The 20247-nt window shown below is 44.0% G+C and overlaps 1 long non-coding RNA gene across 1 annotated transcript; it reads left to right on the plus strand.

The window, feature by feature from the left end:
* Positions 1 to 1442: 1442 nt before the first annotated feature.
* On the plus strand, positions 1443 to 19107 carry LOC104596921 (uncharacterized). The gene is made up of 3 exons (XR_016075925.1): positions 1443 to 17840; positions 17925 to 18340; positions 18415 to 19107. It is a non-coding gene; the product is annotated as an uncharacterized LOC104596921 (long non-coding RNA).
* Positions 19108 to 20247: the final 1140 nt, after the last annotated feature.

Raw genomic sequence — 20247 nt, forward strand, 5'->3', positions numbered from 1 at the left:
GGGAACAAGTTTGAAACATTTTCTAGAGTGATTTAATCCATTTCCAGTGGCTTTATAATGGTCATAAGCTCTCTAAGCTTGATTCATGCTATAAATGCATGATTTTGAGCTAAAAAATCAACGAAATGCATTAAAGCTAAAGTGACTTATGTGCTTCATTGGTTCTTTCTAAGAATCATTAATCTCTTCAAGTGTTAGTATCCCTATTTGTCGAGCTTACTCTTACATCTATAAAGTTTGTTCTATATATGCATATTCCTAGTAGTCATTACATTGTTCTATATTTGTTTATCTTATTATATTACTTATTGTGATTAATCATCTAGTGGTTCTAGCTGATAGTTGTTGAGTGTTCTAGGATAGAACATTGGTAGTTAGGTTGGGATAACACCCATAAGTCTATCCAGTTAAAGGTATTGTTGGCACCTGAGAAGTCTGATTGTTCTAAAGGTTTTGTTGGCACTCGGAAAGCCTCATTGGTTTAGTGGAGTTCTTAGGTGGTGTGCCTAAAGAGAGGATGTAGGCCTGGTTTGGTGAAACCTTTATAAATATGCACATGCTTTTTATTTCTCTGCAAATGTTCTTTACTTTCATTGTTGATAGGTCTTTTATATATTGTTATCTTTATCTTGTTGCAATTCAAATTTTTGCTCTTTACAATTTTTGTTTAGCATTTTTGGGAAGGCATCTGTTGGGGAGGAAATGTCATAGAACCTGATTCACCCCCTCTTGGGTCAGGCTTCTTGGGAAACACCATGAACTTCGAGCCATTGAATTGACAACCATTTTTTATGATCAAAGTATGAGGTAGGCCGAATTGGTGGATAATACTTTTCTAGAAAAAGCTTTGAATATTCTTTGATGTGATCTGTGTCAATGGCTTAGCTTCAATGCCCTTTGTGAAATAGTCAATGCCACTATCAAAAACCTTTTCTGACCCAAAGTTGGGGAAAACGACTTGAGGATGTCTATTCCCTACTAGGTGAAAGGCCACTGACTACTAATGGAGGTAAGAAAGTTGTGTGCATTGGCATGTCTCTGGCATTGGTCACATTTTTGGATGAGTCGGATTACATCTTCCTTTATTGTGGGTTAGAAATAACCTTGCTTCATAGCCTTATGGGATAGGAACTGCCCACTAGATGGTTGCCGCAAAGACCTTCATGTATTTCTCTAAGGACATAATCCCTTTCTTTGGGCCCTAAACATCCCAAATAAGATAAGATGAATGGCCTCCTATACAACTTGTTATTGATAAGTGCATATCGAGCCTCAAGTGTATTCTTAGGCAAGTGGCTACGACATAGGTAATATAGGATATGACCCATCCAGCTTGGTTTAGTTTAAACCAAACATACTGCTAGATCTAATCTTTCTATGCTGGGATGGGCCAATTCTTCTATGAACACTGACTTGTCAAGGTCTAATTCTATTGAGTTGCCTAGCTTAGGTAGGTTATTAGCTTGGGCATTCTCCAACTGTAGAATCTGCTAGAAAGTGGAGTATTGAAATTGAGAAGTTAACTCTCAGACTTTGTTGAGGTATTTTGACATAACTGACTCTAGCCTCGTACTCCTTATTCACTTGATTGACAACTAGTTGCAGGTCACTGAAGGTTTCAATCTGATTTGCATTGAGCTCCTTGGTGAAAGAGAGGTTGGATAGATGGAGCCTTGTACTTAGTTTCATTGTTGAAGATTGGGAAACCAAATCAAACTGCATACTCTAATGTTGTGTTGTCTAGTCTTAGAAGGATGAGGTTTGCTTCACTCCCCTTTAGGTTAGAGGACCCATCTACATGTATGGTCCAGGTAGGTCAAAGTTCTTTTGGTTGTGCTATACTGCTATTGCCGAAGGTACTCTAGACAATGAAATCTACTAAGGCCTGGGCTTTGATGGATGACAATGGCGTATGCCAAATCCTTTGAGCTCAACAGTCCACTTCCTTAACTGACCTAAGGTTTTAGGCTTTTGTATGATCTACCTTAAGGGTTGGTTAGTGCGAATGACTATAGTATGGGCCTAGAAATAGTCTTAACTTCTTCCTCGTCTAATGCATATGCTATTTTCTCCACATCGTGGTACTTGGTATTGATGTCACGGAGGAGGTTGTTAGCATAGTAAACTAGCTTCTTTCCTTGCATCTTCTTGGACTAGAACCAAATAACAACTTCATCCCCTACTAACAATTATAGGTAGAGTTCTTCTCTAGGATTCAACTAAATTAATAGTGGCTTGGAGTTCAGGTACACTTATCTCGTCGAAAGCCCTTTGACACTCTTTTGTCCACTAGAATTCGTTTAGCTTCTTTATAGTACAAAAGAAAGGCAAACACCATGCTGTTGATTGAGACATAAACCTACTTAGAGATACTACTTGGCCTTTGAGTCTTTGCACTTTCTAACTAACCTCAAAGGTTCCATGTCAAGGATGATTTGGATCTTTTTAGGATTCACCTCTATATCTCATGTCCCCATGAAGTCGAGGAATTTACCAGAGATTACACTAAAGGCTCACTTGGTAGGACTTAACCACATCTAATATTTGCATAAGAAGCCAAAGACTTCATTGTTGTTGGCTATATGTTGGTTAGGTAGTAAGTTTTTTACGACCATGTTGTTCACACATGCTTCGACATTAAGGCCGATCTAATCCTTGACTTTTTTGACTAATTTCTAATATGTTGCTTCGGTGTTCTTCAACCAAAATGACATTACCTTATAGCAATAGAGGCTAGTCTCTATGATGAAAGCAATTTTCTCCTCATCACCTAGGTGCATTTGAGTTTGATTATAGCTGAAGAAGGCATTCATGAAGCTCAACATCTTGTACCCCAAGGTGGCATTGATGAGGCGATCAAACCTATCTTTATGATAAACTTTATTCAAAACTGTGAAATCAATATAGGTTTGCAATTTCCCATCAGCCTTCCTTTCCATTACCACATTGGCTAGCTAGTCAAGGTAGTGTGCCTCTTGAATGAAATCAACTCCAAGCAATTTATTTACTTCTTTGTTGATTACTTCCCATTGCTTTGGTGCAAAGTTCCTCCTTTTCTATCGAACCGTTTTGTAACCTAGGTCCTCATACACTCAACTAGTGAATAATGACTGAGGGTCAGTCCTTGGCATGTCAATGACAAGCCAATCAAATACATAGATATTGATTCTAAGGAAATTTACCAAGTTGGAGTGTAGCTTGTTTGGGAAAAGGAACCCAATCTAAATTATTTTCTTGGGCTCTACCTTGTTTAAGGGAACAACAATGAGGTCTTCTACAAGTTGACCTTTTCTGGTCTTTAGTTCGTCTCGGAGGTTGAGCCCATCAACCAACAGTACTTCCTTGTTCTTCCCCTAGTAGGAGGAAAATACCATCATCATCCGCAGCATGGAGCCAATAATAACATTACAAGGCAAGTTGATCCTCACAACCAAGAACTCAATTATTAGGGTAGTTTGGCATGGCTCTATACCCATAGATATTAGGAGAGTAATTTTGCCCTTTGGTTTAATGCTTATCTTAGAAGATCCAACTAGAGGTATGCTGGTAGGTTGAAATCGATCTAGAGTGAACTTCATTCTCTTGGAGGCATAATCGAAGAGGATATTTGTTGAAGAGTTGTTGTCAATGAATATCCTCTTTACCTCATAGATAGTATCGTCAAAGAGGCGACCAATGCATCATCCTGGAAGTGATGGCCCCCTATAATTCCTTGTTGGAGAAGGTTATTGTTATGGATGCACCACCCGGTAGTGCGTTGCGGTGCAGTCATAGGCAACAACACGCACCGCCCGGCGGCGCGCAACGGCACAGTCATAGGCAGCAGCACGCACCACACGGCAGCAGCATTAGGCAGCAGCACGCACCCCACGGCAGCAGCAACACACACCCCACGACAGCAGCACTGTGAGGCGCACGCACCATCGACAGCAGCACCGTGAGGCGCACGCACCATCGGCAGCAGCAGTAGAGCGGGGCCCACACGATTGATCATCAGGGTGGGTCCCACCTTATCCTACCACAACAGCTCGGCTTGCCATCTGCCAGCTACACTTTCCATCATGCCTTATCCTTATCTTATCTGCTCTTAGTAGGAGTTGTGTTATCATTAGAAGTAGGCAATTTGTTTAGAAGTAGGAGTTTGAGTTTGTATCCAACAAGGAATTCCCTTTGTAATCTCCTATTTAAGGAGCTATGAGTGGAAATAAATTCATTCAGTTTTCAACCAAGAAAGGTGTAAGGAGAGTTCGGGTGATCTCTTAGACAAATCACCCCCCTAGTTCGCCACCATAGGGTCAGCATGCAAAGGGAAGCGCAAGGGAAGCCTAGGAGTTTTCCTCGTGGACCGCCCCGTGACGAGATCCTACGTCCGGGTCCATAACATTTTGGTATCACAGCCTAGCGTCATGGGCGACATGGAGCAGCTATCATCCAAGGTCCACGAACTGGAACACCGACTCGTGGAAAATCATGCAGAAGTAAGAGAAGTCAAGGAGGATGTCAGGGAGCTTCGGCGCCTACTGGAGTTATACTTCTCCACCAAAGAAAGGAGTCCTGAAGAGGCGGCCACCAACCACAGCCGCCATCCAGATCGGGCCAAGGGCTCCGGTGAACGACTGGACGCCACCCCAGCTGTAGCGGTCATACCCAAATACAGTCGTCTGGAGTTTCCCTCATACAGCGGCAGCGGTGACCCATTGGGATGGCTGTACCGCTGTGAGCAATTCTTTCGTAATCAGCGCACGGAGGAGAAGGACAAGGTCAGCCTGGCCGCGTTCCACCTGATCGAAGAGGCACAACTCTGGTTCTACCGTCTAGAGCAGGAAGAACCCGGGCTTAGTTGGGAACAATTTAAATCCTATTGCCTCCTCCGGTTTGGACCCTCGCTGACAAGTAACCCGCTGGGCGAACTAATCAACCTCAAGCAAAATGGGACTGTGGTGGATTATCAGCGCCAGTTCCAAACCCTTCTCGCTAGAGCAGCCTCGGTACGCACAGACCAACAAGTTGACATGTTCACAACAGGGCTAGTGGAACCCCTAAGAGTGGACGTCGAGAAGCAGCACCCCCCTAATCTAGTCACAGCTATGAACCTTGCACGTGCCTTCGAAAGAAAGACGCAGATCTCCCACGGGGGCTTCAGTATAGGATGGCCAACATCAACTTGGACGCCTTCGAAGACAGCAGGAGTGACTCCCTCTTCGATCACAACAGAGAACCAAGGCTGCCTGCGGGCAACCACTCCAGATCAGCGTCAAGCATTGGAAGCAGCAGGTCTGCACCCCCCATTAGGCGGCTGACCCGAGCCGAGATGGCGGAACGACGCGCAAGTGTAAGAAGTTGACCTGTACTCCGCGGGTCACAAGTGTAAGAAGTTGTTCTGTCTCCTAGTAGAAGAACCCGAAGAGGAAGAGGACGAACCTGCAACATCAGAATCAGAAATCTCCCTCCATGCCATCACGGGGGTCAAGACATCCCAAACCATGCAACTGAGAGCATTGATAGTAGAGTGGTCAGTCCGTATTCTGGTGGACTCAGGTAGCACCCACAATTTCATCAGTGAATAGGCGGCTCGCAAGTTAGAACTGCCCATGGAAAGAAGACCACAATTACAGGTGGCCGTGGCAAACAGGGAAATAGTTCACAGCCCCGGAATTTGCAAGGACACTAGAATTCAGGTTGGAACAGAGTCCTTCCAAGTAGATTTATTCGTACTATCCTTGGACGAATTTGACATCGTCCTAGGTGTTAAATGGCTGATCACGCTTGGACCAATCCTATGGGACTTCGCCGCCCTGACCATGATCTTCAACTTGGATGGCAAACCAGTCACATGGCAGGGGACAGGAATAAGAACAAGGGCGCAACTACATACACTCCAAGGTGGGGACTCACGCGCAACGAATATGAAAAGGCTCCTTACGGACTTCTCTACAGTATTCAAGGAGCCCAAGGGGCTTCCCCCTCCCAGAGCTTTCGACCACTGAATCCCTCTGATAACTGGATCAGATCCCGTTGTTGTCAGGCCCTACTGCTACCCACATCGGCAGAAAGATGAAATAGAAAGGTAGTGCGCAAACATGTTACAACAAGGGATCATCCGCCCCAGCCGCTCCCCCTTCTCCTCCCCAGTTCTTTTGGTGCCCAAGCAAGACGGGACTTGGAGATTCTGTGTGGATTACAGAGAGCTTAACAGTCGGACAGTCAAGGATAAGTTTCCCATCCCAGTCGTAGATGAGCTGTTAGACGAACTCCATGGAGCACAGTACTTCTCCAAGCTAGACCTCCGATCAGGATATTTCCAGGTCTGAATGACCCCAAAAGATGTGGAGAAAACGGCCTTCAAAACACACCATGGCCACTTCGAGTTCCTGGTCATGCCCTTCGGTCTTAGCAACGCGCCCTCCACATTCCAGGCCCTGATGAACGAGGTGTTTCACTCCCATCTCCACAGATTTGTCTTGGTATTTTTCGACGACATCCTAGTCTATAGCAAATCGTGGGTAGAACACGTGCAGCATCTGCGAACTGTTCTTGAACTCCTGCAACAACATCAGCTCTTCCTCAAACGGTCAAAATGCTCCTTTGGGGAATGCAGGGTCCTTTACTTAGGACATGTGATTAGCGGTCAAGGGGTCACTATGGATGACTCCAAGATTCAGACCATCAAAGAATGGCCCAGACCGCAATCCGCCAAGGCCCTCCATGGGTTCCTAGGGCTGACAGGCTACTACCACAAGTTCGTTCACAATTACGGATTGCTGGAAGCCCCGCTAACAAGTCTGCTCAAGAAAAACGCCTTCCTCTAGGATGGTACAATTGAAGCAGCCTTTGTAAAATTAAGGGAAGCCCTCTCCTCCACACCAGTTCTACAGTTGCCAAACTTCGATCTTGAGTTCACAGTGGAGTGTGACGCATCCGGCACCGGCATAGGTGCGATACTACAACAACAAGGGCACCCAATTGCCTTTTTCAGCCGCAAGCTGGCCGACGACCACCTTAAGTTGCCCGCCTACGAATGAGAACTTATTGGCCTAGCTAAGGAAGTGCAGCACTGGAGGCCGTACCTATGGGGAAGATCTTTCATAGTCAAGATGGACCATTACAACCTCAAATATCTATTGGAACAACGGCTCACCACCTCGCCACAACAGCATTGGGTCAGCAAACTCCTTGGATTCAACTTCCAGGTAGACTACAAGGCTGGGGCCTTCAACCGTGCTGTAGATGCCTTGTCCCGTCGAGAAGACGACATGCTACTCCATGCAATCTCACAGCCCCGAGCCTCCCTGTTGGAAGACATTCGGAATGAACTACCACAATCACCCGAATGGAATGATCTGCTCAAGAAAATACAGGCGGGAACGACCGACTCCAATTGGAGCATGCAGGACGGGTTGGCACTGTACAAGGGCCGAATTTATCTTCCAACCGACTGCCCCTTAATTCCCTCCGTTATCTCCAGCATACACAATGCCACACATCAGGGTATCCAGAAAACACTGCACCGCATCCATGCAGATTTCCACTAGCAGGGCATGAAGGCTTCGGTACGGGACTTCATCCAGAACTGTTCAACGTGCCAGCAGCAGAAGTGGGAAAACTTGCACCCAGCAGGCCTTCTCCAACCCCTCTCCCTCCCCACTCAGATTTGGGTAGATATTTCCATGGACTTCATCGAAGGCTTACCCAAAGTTGGAGGGAAATCGATGATATTTGTGGTGGTGGACCGCTTCTCAAAGTATGCCCACTTCCTCCCCTTATCTCACCCCTACAACGCGGTTTCAGTGGCCCACGCCTTCTTCGGCCACATCTTCCGATTACATGGGCTACCCGAATCCATTGTAAGTGACAGGGACCCGATCTTTACCAATGCCTTCTAGAAGGAGCTCTTCCGATTGCAGGGAACAGACCTAGCCTTTTCCTCCGCCTACCATCCACAGACTGGCGGCTAAACAGAGGTGGTGAACCGGACAATAGAGATGTACCTTTGCTGCCTTGTGGGAGACCAACCCAGGCGCTGGGTGGAGTGCCTTCCGTGGGCCGAGTACTGTTATAACACGTCCTACCACTCCTCCCTTGGCATGACTCCCTTCCGGGTGGTATATGGCAGAGACCCTCCCCGTCTCTTATCTTACGAACCAGGCTCAACATGGCTGGAAGAAGTGGATCGCAGCCTCCAAGATCGCGACGCCCTCCTGGCCGAAGTCTCCTTGCGCCTACAGCAGGCACAGGTGCGCATGAAGCACATCTACGATCAACACCACCACGAAGTCACTTCGAGCCGGGACAATTCGCTTGGCTGAAGCTCCAACCCTACTGGCAGCTCTCCCTCAGACGTCGAGGCCCCCCCAAGCTAGCCCCAAAATTTTACAGGCCCTTCAAGGTTCTCAAGCAGATCGGGAAGGTTGCCTATCAACTCGAGCTACCGGAGCACAGCAGAATCCATGACATCTTCCATGTGTCCCTCCTGAAGCCTTTTACAAGGACTCCCCCGGATCAAGTGCCTCCCCTACCACCTCTAAAGGATGGTAGACCCATCCTCCAACCTCGAGCTCTTGTTTGATCACGCATCAATCAGGGTACCTTCGAGGTTCTAGTGGAATGGGACGGACTACCATCAACTGAGGCCACCTGGATTCCCTAGGCCGATCTTCACAGCGCTTACCCGGAACTCGAGCTTGAGGACAAGCTCGTTGTCCAGGAGGGGTGTGATGTTATGGACGCACCACCCGACAGTGCGTTGCGACGCAGTCATAGGCAGCAGCACGCATAGCAGCATGCACCGCCCGGCGGCGCGCAGCGGCACAGTCATAGGCAGCAGCACGCACCGCACGGCAGCAACACTAGGCAGCAGCACGCACCGCACGACAGCAACACTGGGCAGTAGCACGCACCACACGGCAGCAACACGCACCCCACGACAGCAACATCGTGAGGCGCACACACCATCGGCAACAGCAGTAGAGTGGGGCCCACACGACAGCTCATCAGGGTGGGTCCCACCTTATCCTACCACAACAGCTCGGCTTGCCATCCGCCAGCTACACTTTCCATCATGCCTTATCCTTATCTTATCTGTTCTTAGTAGGAGTTGTGTTATCATTAGAAGTAGGCAATCTGTTTAGAAGTAGGAGTTTGAGTTTGTATCCAACAAGGAATTCCCTTTGTAATCTCCTATTTAAGGAGCTATGAGTGGAAATAAATTCATTCAGTTTTCAACCAAGAAAGGTGTAAGGAGAGTTCGGGTGATCTCTTGGACAAATCACCCCCCTAGTTCGCCACCATAGGGTCAGCACGCAAAGGGAAGCGCAAGGGAAGCCTAGAAGTTTTCCCCGTGGACCGCCCCGTGACGAGATCCTATGCCCGGGCCTGCCCATAACTGATGCTTATTTTGATGTATGCACTCAATTTCTAGTTGCCAGGTGTAGGCCTTCCTTGTAAAGGATCTTTCTCCACTTGCTTCTGGGCTACCCGATATCACATTCATGACCCCTACTGTGGGTTTATTGGTTGGGTGGTTGGCCTACTCTGAGGCTGACCCAAATTTTTGATTTCTTTGGACAAAGTCCTTCAAGTACCCCTTTTATGAAAGTTTTGATTTCATTCATAAGTTCATGAAATTCATCTGTGTTGTGGTTGATGTCGCAATGATACTTGCGGTACTTGACTTGGTTCTCTTTCTTTAGTATTTCTTCATTTTCATAGGCCATTATATGTAATCTTGCTTTCCAATTTGCATAAGTCTGTGGCTTTGGGAGGTGTTCAAAGGAATGTAAGTCTCATATGAGGGTGGAGCCTGCTTTGATGATTTTTCCTTTTGGGCCATGAACTACCAAGACTCGTCTTTATCTTTCCTCTTCTTGTTTAATTGGTCTTAACTCAACATGTCATTTGCTAGTCTGAGCCACTTTTGCATTTATGTACTTCTTAGCCTAAGAGAGGAGTTTGAGCAATGTCCGAGGCAGCTTCTTAGCCAAAAAAAAAAAAAAATCTAAAAGGCAATGAGTTTAAGAAATTGGTGACCGCTACTACTACCACGACTTAATCGAGGTCCTTGACTTCTAGGATCTCGACATTGAATCACTATCATTAGGCTCATCAAGGTCTTCTAGCAGCATTGGTTGCTAACAAATTGTCATATGAAGAGGTTCCTAGGAATTGATAGAGCGAAGAGGTAACCTAGAGAACCAACATTGAGTCACTTTCTTCAATGTGATTTGGAAGTCTCAGTACATTAAGGTGTTGGGGAACCCCTATAACAACATGATAGATTGGAAGCTTTCTACACGATCATATGGATCAGTCATGCCATCATAGATTGCCAAGTAAGGACCTTTCAAGTTTAAGACAAGCAGCTTCGAGGTGATCTCTTTTGTGATGGTGGTCTTTGCCGAGGTGGTATGGTTTGAGGAGGCATCCATCTGTCCTTCACTTCTTTGATTTTTGAATAGATGGTGCCTAATTGGGCAAACAAGTTGTCAAACCTTTTGTCATCGCTTTTCAGGGTATTTCCCATGGGTGTCTCCCCAACCCATAGTGGTTAAAGATTGTTCTATTAGTATCCCGACACGGAGTCTAGCCTCCAAACTCAACAACTCCACTTGAATTGAGGGAATGGGTTGTTGTGTTGAGTTGTCTTGATGGTTACCTGTAGGGTGGTCCATACTATCGCCAAAGTTCCCTGGGGATCCATAGTTTGATGACTAGTGTGGCAAAATATGTTGGTGCAAGAGTTCACACGGCTCCCAAGGCAGTTGCTACTTTCAACCTCAGAGTTGAAACCATTCTTTGTCTAGCTCCCTAGATGCTGAGTATGGTTTATTGATGGGCCTTTGACTGAAGTGGTTATTAGCATTAATGGTCAGTCATTTGAGTGTAGATCGCCCACTAGTTGCCTTAGATTGCACATGTTGATAAGAAGCACAACCTATTCCGTTAGTTGTTGTTGTTCTTGGATAACATGAGCTTGTGGAGGCATAGAGTTTTGCCTCAATAAGTAGTTATTTGATCTGGAGTCAAAAATATGGAAGCCTTGTTTGTTAACCATATAGATTCAATTGTTGTTACTATATTTGGCATCAAAGGTAGATTAAGAATTTTGGAGCTAAGATTGACTATAGGTCGAACCTACAAGCACAATAGACATTAGAGGCCACAGGATGTGGTCCTAGGGCAAAGACTCCAATGATTAAGTCACTTGAAATGATCGAAGAGACGAACGAGGTGCCAAGGTGAGAGAGTGTGAGAGTATGTAAGCGAGAATACCTATTGTTCTTTGGCCTAAAAAAGTCTATTGGATGCTAGGTTGATGATGTTTGTAACACTTGCCCACATCAGCTTGCATTTATTATTCGTTTCATTAAAGACAAGGATTATGTGGTTGAATTACTCTGACATTTAATGAGTTAGAGTTCTTGATCGAGGATATAATGGACAGAGGTGAGCCTGACATTAAGAATGGAGGTGAAATCTCATATTTTTCCCCCAAGGTTTGTGAAAGGACGTGGATATCATCTGAGGTCGCCACGTGTTAGGAGCTGATTGGTCCATTGATATATTTGATTGTATTGGAATCCATTTTCTAAAGGTCTTCACGATGACCATACTAGTTTGAAGCATGACAATATAATCACAAACTAAACCATATTGGAGTGCATGATTACATAAGAGATCCATCAAATGAGGCACATTACATCGAGTTTTATCCTTCATATATATTAGTAGCTATGTTGGCAGGATTTGGAAAACTTGAACACTCTACAAGATCATCACTACTGGAGATATTAGAAGACAAACTTTACTTGATAAACATAAAGTGGTCCATTTGGGGCCTGACCCAACATTAACACCTATCATATTCACTTTTTAAACCCACCAAAGGGGTGTGTCCATTTAAGTGTGCTTGTGTTCTTATCATAGTGAATTAAAGGTTTTCAATTGCACCAAGATATGGTGACATCTACATTAATGTATGAAAAGAGCTATTTCTTAACTTGAAGAAAACATAAAAATGTATATTGGTGTTAACTATAGACATTGATAACTTAGGTGGTTGATTTTTTGGAGCTAGTGCAGTTCCTATTACATATAAATTTTTAGAGATGTAATAGGGCTATCAATGCAATTCCTATCAAGTGCTAATGAGTTCTCTGTCTTCTCACTTGCTATACTACATATATGAAGCTTCTCTATATTTTCTTGTCATCCTGTTTAGGGCTCAACGGACCAAATATTGGTCTAACCCAATGGGATCCAATATTAGTCCATTACAAATGGACTAGGTCCAATACAATTCGATGAATACTTCGGACAATTCTACATTGGTCCAATTCAATGTCTGGACCATCCAATTTGTTCAAAATGGTCTTAATTTAGATTGGGTCCAACTCAAATTGGTCCATTGGCACCTGTGCTCTATCTTCTATCAATGGATTAGATATTGGTTCAATATGACCTAATCCAATATAAATCCATTGAAGATTGAATGTGTTGGGAAAAAGCCATAAAGGTTCGATCTTGATGGTGAATTTAAAAAATTCTTGAATCAGCCCATGGAAGAGATCGAATCCCATAAGAAAAACTAGTTTTCTCAGTAGATTGATCTAGACTTGTCATCCCAAATTAATTCCAGCAAATGGGTGGAATGCTTCCAAATACGAAGTCTACAAACACAACTCCTAGGTGGTAGACACACTTAAAGAATCAGGTAGAAAAGATCTACAAAGAAAAAGATGGCATAGCCCAAAATTTGGAGATCAAACTTGCAAGAATCTAGAGAATCCATGTTCACGGCTTTGCACCCTTTATGCTTAATCAAATCTTGCAATGATGTGTTTGATTTTTCCACTCAAAAGGCTCCGTTTTTTTGTGAAAACATAGACGGAAGAGGGAGAAAAGGTTCTCTCTTCCCCTTGGGTCGAATTGAGATTGCTATAACGAGAAATCTCTTCTTGGTTGCTTAGTCCCCTCTTGTATAACTTTTATATTTTGGACTCTTGGAGTCCAAGTAGGAGTTTCCTAATCACTCTCCTAGCTGATAAGGAAAGCTACAAATTAGGAAAAAAAAATCCTAACCATCTTAGGATAAGGGAGTTTTAGTTAGTTTCTTACTTCAATCTTAAGTTTCCAACAAACTAACTACCTAATCAAACTAGTAAGTTAGAAAAAAAAATTTCTCCCAAGTAATCTTATTCTCTTATAACTTTGACTAGCTATTAAGCCTTAGGGTTCAGCCAACATTCTAAAGTACATGGGTCGAATTCACTAGGTCAAACTTAGTGAATCATCTCATCACTAATTAGGCCTAATAAGTGACATAAGTTTGACCTGGGTTTCAACCATCCTATGAGCCCAAACCCAATAGCTTAAACTAAGAAACGCCCATCAGGTTATTAGCCCAACAAGATATTTGCAGTTAATTTCTTAGCCAAACAATATGCAAACATGGTCAATAGGGAAGGACCTCTTCCCTGAATGTAAGATGTAGTGTCATACCCTCCTCCACTCATATAGATCCTGGGACAAACCATTTTTCAAACTCTTTATCAAAGTAAACTATTTATCAATATTTGTACATTTTGCAAAACTAATTTTAAAACAAGTAGAAATCCGCTATTAGTAGTTTTAGGTTTCTATCAAAGAGGGTATACTCCATGATATTTTCTTTGTTTGAAAAAGTAGGTGATCCTATGATATAATCATTCACTCAAGAACCTTCCCAATCTGTTCCTATATACCTAGGTATTTGACCCCAGAAGGATTTCACTTGTTGGAATATCAAAAGAAGGTTGGTCCAATACTTAGTGCAGTATCACCACCAAGTTAGTGGATTAAGTGCAACTTTCTTATTTTACCCCTCTATTTCTAAGGTCCAGGGTTAAATTGAAAATAGTCATATTTATTGCTTTTTAAACACCTATTCCTTGTACCTTAGGTTTAACCCTAGAAGTTGACACAATCTCCACCAATCCAGCAATATAGGAGTATCAGACGTGATATAATTAACTTCTCAAATTTATCATTTGGCTAAGAATATTTAAGCTTACATAAGTTTCATAAATGTACAACTAGGGGATAATTCACAAAAAACACACCATAATACACATAAAATAATAATGTATTAATTTTATTCAGTAATAAATGTTAATATGCATTAAATTGATGGAATTGGGGGTATACATTGGTTAATATCTCCAACTTGCACTTAGGTTCAATCAATTATAAGCCATGGTCTCATATTGTCAACATGTTTCTCAAAAACTTTGTGTTATTGGCTTAGTCAGTTGGTTTATCACATTCTTTGTTGGTGCTACTTTTTGAATTTAGATGTCTCATCTTCCATACCATATGGTATTTCCTCTCAATGTGCTTAGATTTTGAGTGGGATTTTAGTCCCTTTGGCCTATGTAATGGCTCCAATGTTGTCATACAATAGTGGAATGGGTGTGTGTTGATAGGTATGACACCCAATTTTTGGACAAACTTCTTTATCCAAATTGCTTTTTTTGGTAGCATATCACTTGTGGCAATGTACTCAGCTTTGGTCACTGGCTACTCTTACAACTACTATACAAGAATCCAACAAGAGGATGTATCTTGATGTAGATTTTTTATTTGAGTATATTTTTTATGGTAGTCTAGTGATTCTACCTAAGGTTGGACTAATATCTACTTATTATACTGATAACCTGTATGATGTTAGGGCGAGTGCACTACATAATATACATGAGGCTCCCAATAGAAAAAGCATGGGAATCTTCTTCATGTCCTTGATCTACTTAGGACTCTTAGGTGACATGTCTTTGGAGAGAGTGACCCCATGTTTGAAAGGGACAAATCCTTTCTTAGAGTCCTACATGTACATTTTCATGATCTTATCAATGTAAGTAGACTGTGATAGTCTTAGGATCTGCTTCAAAATATTTCTATAGAGTTAAAGCCCCAAAATATAAGAATTTTCTCTAAGATCTTTGATAGAGAACTACTATTAAAGTTATGCCTTTATTGATCTACGTCATTCCTAATGAGCAAGATGTCATCAATATAAAGTATTCAAAAAGCAACATTGTCTTCCATTATCTTTATGTAAATATAGGGTATTTGAATTTTGCTCAAAGTCAAAATTATTTGACCATCAAGTTAAATTTGATGTTCCAGCTTCTAGAATCTTGCTTTATCCCATAGATTGGCTGGTTTGGTTTGTACACCTTGTGTTCTTAACTTTTAGCAATAAAGCCTTTTAGTTCTTGCATGTAAGTATCTTTTATAAGATCTCCATTTAGGAACACTATATTGACATTCATATGTCATATCTCATAGTCATAGTGAGTGAAAATGGCCAAGAGTATTCTAGTGGACTTTATCGGGGCCACATGGGTGAGAATGTTTCCTCATAGTTAATACCTTATTTCTATGTATAACCTTTTTCCACAAGCTGAGCTTTGTAGGTCTTAACTTTTCCATTAGAGTTGTTCTTCCTCTATTTTCTTTAACCCCAAGAGCAAATAAACAAATTTTGAAACTCTATTGCTCTTCCTTGAGTGCATCTCAACTTTCATGGCATCTACCCACTTCATGGAATTTATGTCTAACATAGTTTCGATATAAGTATGGGGATCCTCCTCAATGTCCTTGATTTCCATCAAGATTGTTTCTTGATCGTAGTCATATTGAATAGAAGGCCTTGATACCCAACTAGATCTTTTAGGCTAGAGAGTGGGAGCAATATCTAGAACTTGTGAAATTTCTTCTTTAATATTTATTTTTATTATATTTTTAATTTTTGGAATTAAAAATAAAAAACAGTTATTCATATTTTCTTGTGATCTATCTGATGATGCGCGATCTGGAAGCTCCTAACTGGAAGGTTGCCTGGATGTTGCTTGCATGGTGAGCTGGGTCAAACTACAAAACAGAGATCAGAGAGACTGGGGTGGGTGACCTGGTGAGGTCGCTCTAATGCTTAAGTTAGTATTCTTGCTGTGGTTGCGAGCTAAAATCTTGAATGCTAGAGAGCTTGTATGTAAATAATCGTGCATAACTGGGTGTTGAAGGGGTTGTTGCCCTTATATAGTTGAGTTGCTGTGGATCTAACGAAACGACTCCGAGATCTTTGGCCTGGGTAGATGAGATCTGTTTCCTCTTTAGACGGGGAGTAACGTATCAGTCAACGAAGTCTATCATTGCCAACCGATCTGGGCGGGTAGAGGATAAGGCCTACCATTACGCGGTGTGATCCTAGGAGGTTCGGAGTCCGCTGAGAAGCTTCTGGAGTCGATTACGTGCCACTTCGGTCCCTGGGCCCTGAACTGGCTTTGGTGTTGAGGTGCCTTTATACTGAGGTGACTCTATGCCGAGGTGGCTTTGTACCGAGGTGATCGAACACCCGAGCTCTGAAATCTGCTGACTAGGCTCCTCTTGCTGAGTTATCCTATTGGCAGATCGCGTCCACGTAACCTTTGCTTTCTAGGTTGTGCCAAATTACCCCTCATCAATTTTCCCCCACTCCTCGTGCCAGGGGTCCTAACCCAGCGTGGGGAGTTCATGATGAGCCCAGGTGGATTTGGCATGATGTCTAGGTGGTATGGAGGACGGACCTTCGGTTGGACCTATTTAACCATTTGGCTCGACCAGGAAATGACCCAGATCGCGTTTCAGGTATGCGCGGATGTCAAGTCGATTATAAACTTCGTGGACGTCAAAATGTGCGCTCAACTGATTTCAACCTCGGGTAGCATACAACTGGTTTTCCTAGGAACCGTTGGATCACGTAGATCTCGACCATTGATCCCCGAATATAATGGCTATAAATAGGGCCGGAGGGCCCATTTTCTTCACCACAAACCGTGAATCTAAAGTCCTTGAGGTCGCGTTCAAGTATCCCAGCTCAGTGTCAGTTATTCCTGAGTCTGAGGTTGTTTTCATTTCTTCAGTCTTCTTTAATGAGTTCTCTTCCTTTGCTTTTGATTCCATTGTCCTTTCCATCAACATGTCTAGTCTTAGCTTAGATAGCCTTTTAGACGGGAGCGGTGAATCCGTTGGGGCCGAGGTGAGTACTTCGACACAGACTGTGGAGCCTCGTCTTGCCGAGGTAGGCACTTCGGCATAGGATGTGGATTCCAACCCGTTCGAGGCAGACTCACCTCGGTGAGAGCGAGAAGCCTCTAGCAAATCAGCCTCCACCTTACACCGAGGTCGCCTGCCGAACAGCTTTGGTCCGTCTACAATGACAGCAGACAAGCTCCTGTCTTTAGTAGCTCGGTACAAACTCCCTAATAACTTTGAATACATTATTCCCTTAGGCACATTTCCTTGGGATCACGGTCATGACGAGATTGTGGTCTTCGAGGAGCAGCTCGTAGTCGGGCTGCGTCTTCCACTCCACCCTTTTATAGTCAAACTTGTTAAGTTTTTTGATATCGCCATAGACCAGCTACATCCGAATTCCATCCACAACATTGTAGGTACCATTTCCCTTTTCCATGATTATAACCGACCCTTAGACCTCGACATCTCCTCTTCGATCCTCTCCATCAAGAAGAACTTGGCCTGTGTTCTACCTGAGCACTGACAAAGTTATTACATGTCTCATCACCCCGGGTACAAGCTGTTGCATGAACTCCCAAACAAAGTCTCGACTTGGAAGAGACGTTACTTCGTGGTCCGTGACACTGAGGGGTGGTCATTCCCGACTCATTGGAGGGAAACCATCCAGGACCCTGGTATCAGATTGGACCCAAAGACATAGGAGGAGGTTCGATCTTGGGCAAAGCTCAGCCTAAAGTTTGAAAACTTCATGACCGAGGAGAAGCTCGAACAAGCTTATCTAAGTCCTCCTGGTAGGTCGCCAATTGTTGTACCTGTTTTCTTTGTTTTGTTTTACTTTGATGTTGCATCTAACTCGATTCATCATCTTTTTGCAGCTGCCATGGATGACATTCCCGCCAATGAGCTCTTCAGAAGCATGCAAAAGGGGAAGAAGAAGAAGAGGGCCTCTAAGAAGGCTCACCTCCACATTGACACCACCACCTCCGACGTTGGCACCTCCGTCCCTAAGCACCCACCAGTCGCCGAACAGCCTCCTGTGATTGACTTGGTTGAGGAGGACCAAGGCAAGGCTACTCCGCCTCGCGTGCCCAAGGAGACCACATCTTCCGAGCCCTAGCACGTGCAGGCGACCATCACTCTGTCGAGTAGCGATACTTCTTCTTGGAGCATTTTGACTCCGAAGTTTGGCCTCCTCAAAAGCAAGGATGTGGTATTCACCGAAGAGGTCGCTCGTTAGGCTGACTTACTGATCACTCAGCTCGGGGCCAGAGCAGCAATGCATTGCATGGTGGTACATACTTAACCTTTAGGCTTCTTTATACTTGGATTTTCTTCATACTTATACTTGTTTTCTTCTTTTGGCAGGTGAGCTCCTCGATCCATGCCCTGGCCTACCAGTCCGAGGTGAATTTAAAGCAAGCTCTCGAAGTCGAGGAATCCTCCCGAAGTGCCCACTCCGAGCTTAACTTGGTTCACAACGAGATCAACCAGCTGAAGAACGACGCACGAGCCAAGAAGGAGCTATTGACTCTGCAGATGGCGGAGGAACTGAAAGTGGAGAAGGAGCTAGTGGAGAATGAGGTGACTCTGAAGAGAGAGAACGAGAACCTCGAGGCGTTGGTGAAGGAGTGGACTGAAATTCTACTCCAAGCGATGGAGGATGCCAAGATCAAGGCGGTTGAGGAATACAAGTCTTCGGCGGAGTATCATGAGAAGTTGGTCGAGGTCAGGACAACGAGCTACCGTAAGGGGTTTAAGCTCAGCAGATGGTTGACTCGACGTGAATTTCCCCACCTTGACCTCATTGTTGATTCAAGGAAGAGAGTGATGACGGCCTTCTCGACGATGAGACAACGGAAGTGGGAGAGGGAGTTGATGCCACCGAGGACCACATGGAGATCGATCTACCCGCTGACACCTCTGTTGGGGATGAGGAGCCCTGAACCGATTGATGCCTCTTTTCTTGGACCCCCTTTGTAAATACTTGATGTCCCGAGCCTCCGAGCTCGGATAAATAGTTGTAATATTTTTGTTGTTTTTTTATGTACTCAAAGTACTTTATCAATGGAATACAAGTATTTTGCAAAACTCTTTGTGTGCAAAAAAAATTTCTAAGTATAGATTACTCCCAAGATGGCAAGCTAAACGTAATAGGAATAATCTAATCGTTATTCTACACCGGGGTGAACAGACACTGTAGGGTACATGCCCGACCTTTCTGTGCCCGGGCTACTTCGCCTTGCCCATGCTAAAGCAACTGGCAAAAAATTTTTCTAAGTATAGATCACTCTCGAGCTAGCGATCTAAACCAAATAGGAATAATCTAATTGTTATTGTACGTTGGGGTGAGCAAATACTACAGAGTACATGCCCGACCTATCTGTGCCCGGGCTACTTCACCTTGCCAATGCCAAAGCGATTGAGTTTTAACGAGCTCGTGTTGAAGAGGTGACCGGGTCTTAAGCTGCATATGCCGAAGAGGCAACTAGGACTTCTTTGCCCATGCTAGAGAGGCGACTGGGTCTTATATCATGCCGAGATTTGTTGTCAACTTGGCATCATAGCCCTTAGGTTTCTGGGAGTGACTTAAGGTTCTCTCTCCTTAGGTTGTCAACGTTCCAAGCTCGAGATACTTGTTTCCCTTCCATGGTCTCGAGCCCATAGGTTCTTTCTCCGAACACCTGTCTCACCTGGTAAGTTCCTTCCCAATTCAGACCGAACTTACCCACGCCAGGCTCATGTATCATCATCTTACAGAGGACTAGGTCATCAACTCAGAATAACCGCTTCCTGACCTAGGCATTATAATACCTAGCTACTCGCTACTGGTAAGCTACAATTTGAATGTGGGCCAGATCGCGTACCTCCTTGATGAGGTCCAAGTTAGTTCTGAGTTCGTCGTTGTTTGTTTCTTTGTTGTAAGCTTCGAGCTACAACGTCGATACTTCAATCTCTGTCGGGATCATGGCTTCCGTCTCATATGTGAGGTTGAAGGGTGTCTCGCCGGTTGCGATCTTGATGGTAGTCCGGTAGGCCCAAAAGACACTGGGTAGTTCATCAACCCACAACCCTTTAGCTCATGCAAGGCGAGTTTTCAGTCCATGGAGGATAGCCCTGTTCGTCACTTCGGTCTGTATGTTTGCTTGTGGATGCACTACCGAAGTGAAGCTTTGTTGAATCTCAATCTCGGCGCACCAA

The sequence above is a fragment of the Nelumbo nucifera genome, chromosome 5, assembly GCF_055504915.1.
Source record: "Nelumbo nucifera cultivar China Antique chromosome 5, China Antique-T2T, whole genome shotgun sequence".
Lineage (NCBI taxonomy): Eukaryota > Viridiplantae > Streptophyta > Magnoliopsida > Proteales > Nelumbonaceae > Nelumbo > Nelumbo nucifera.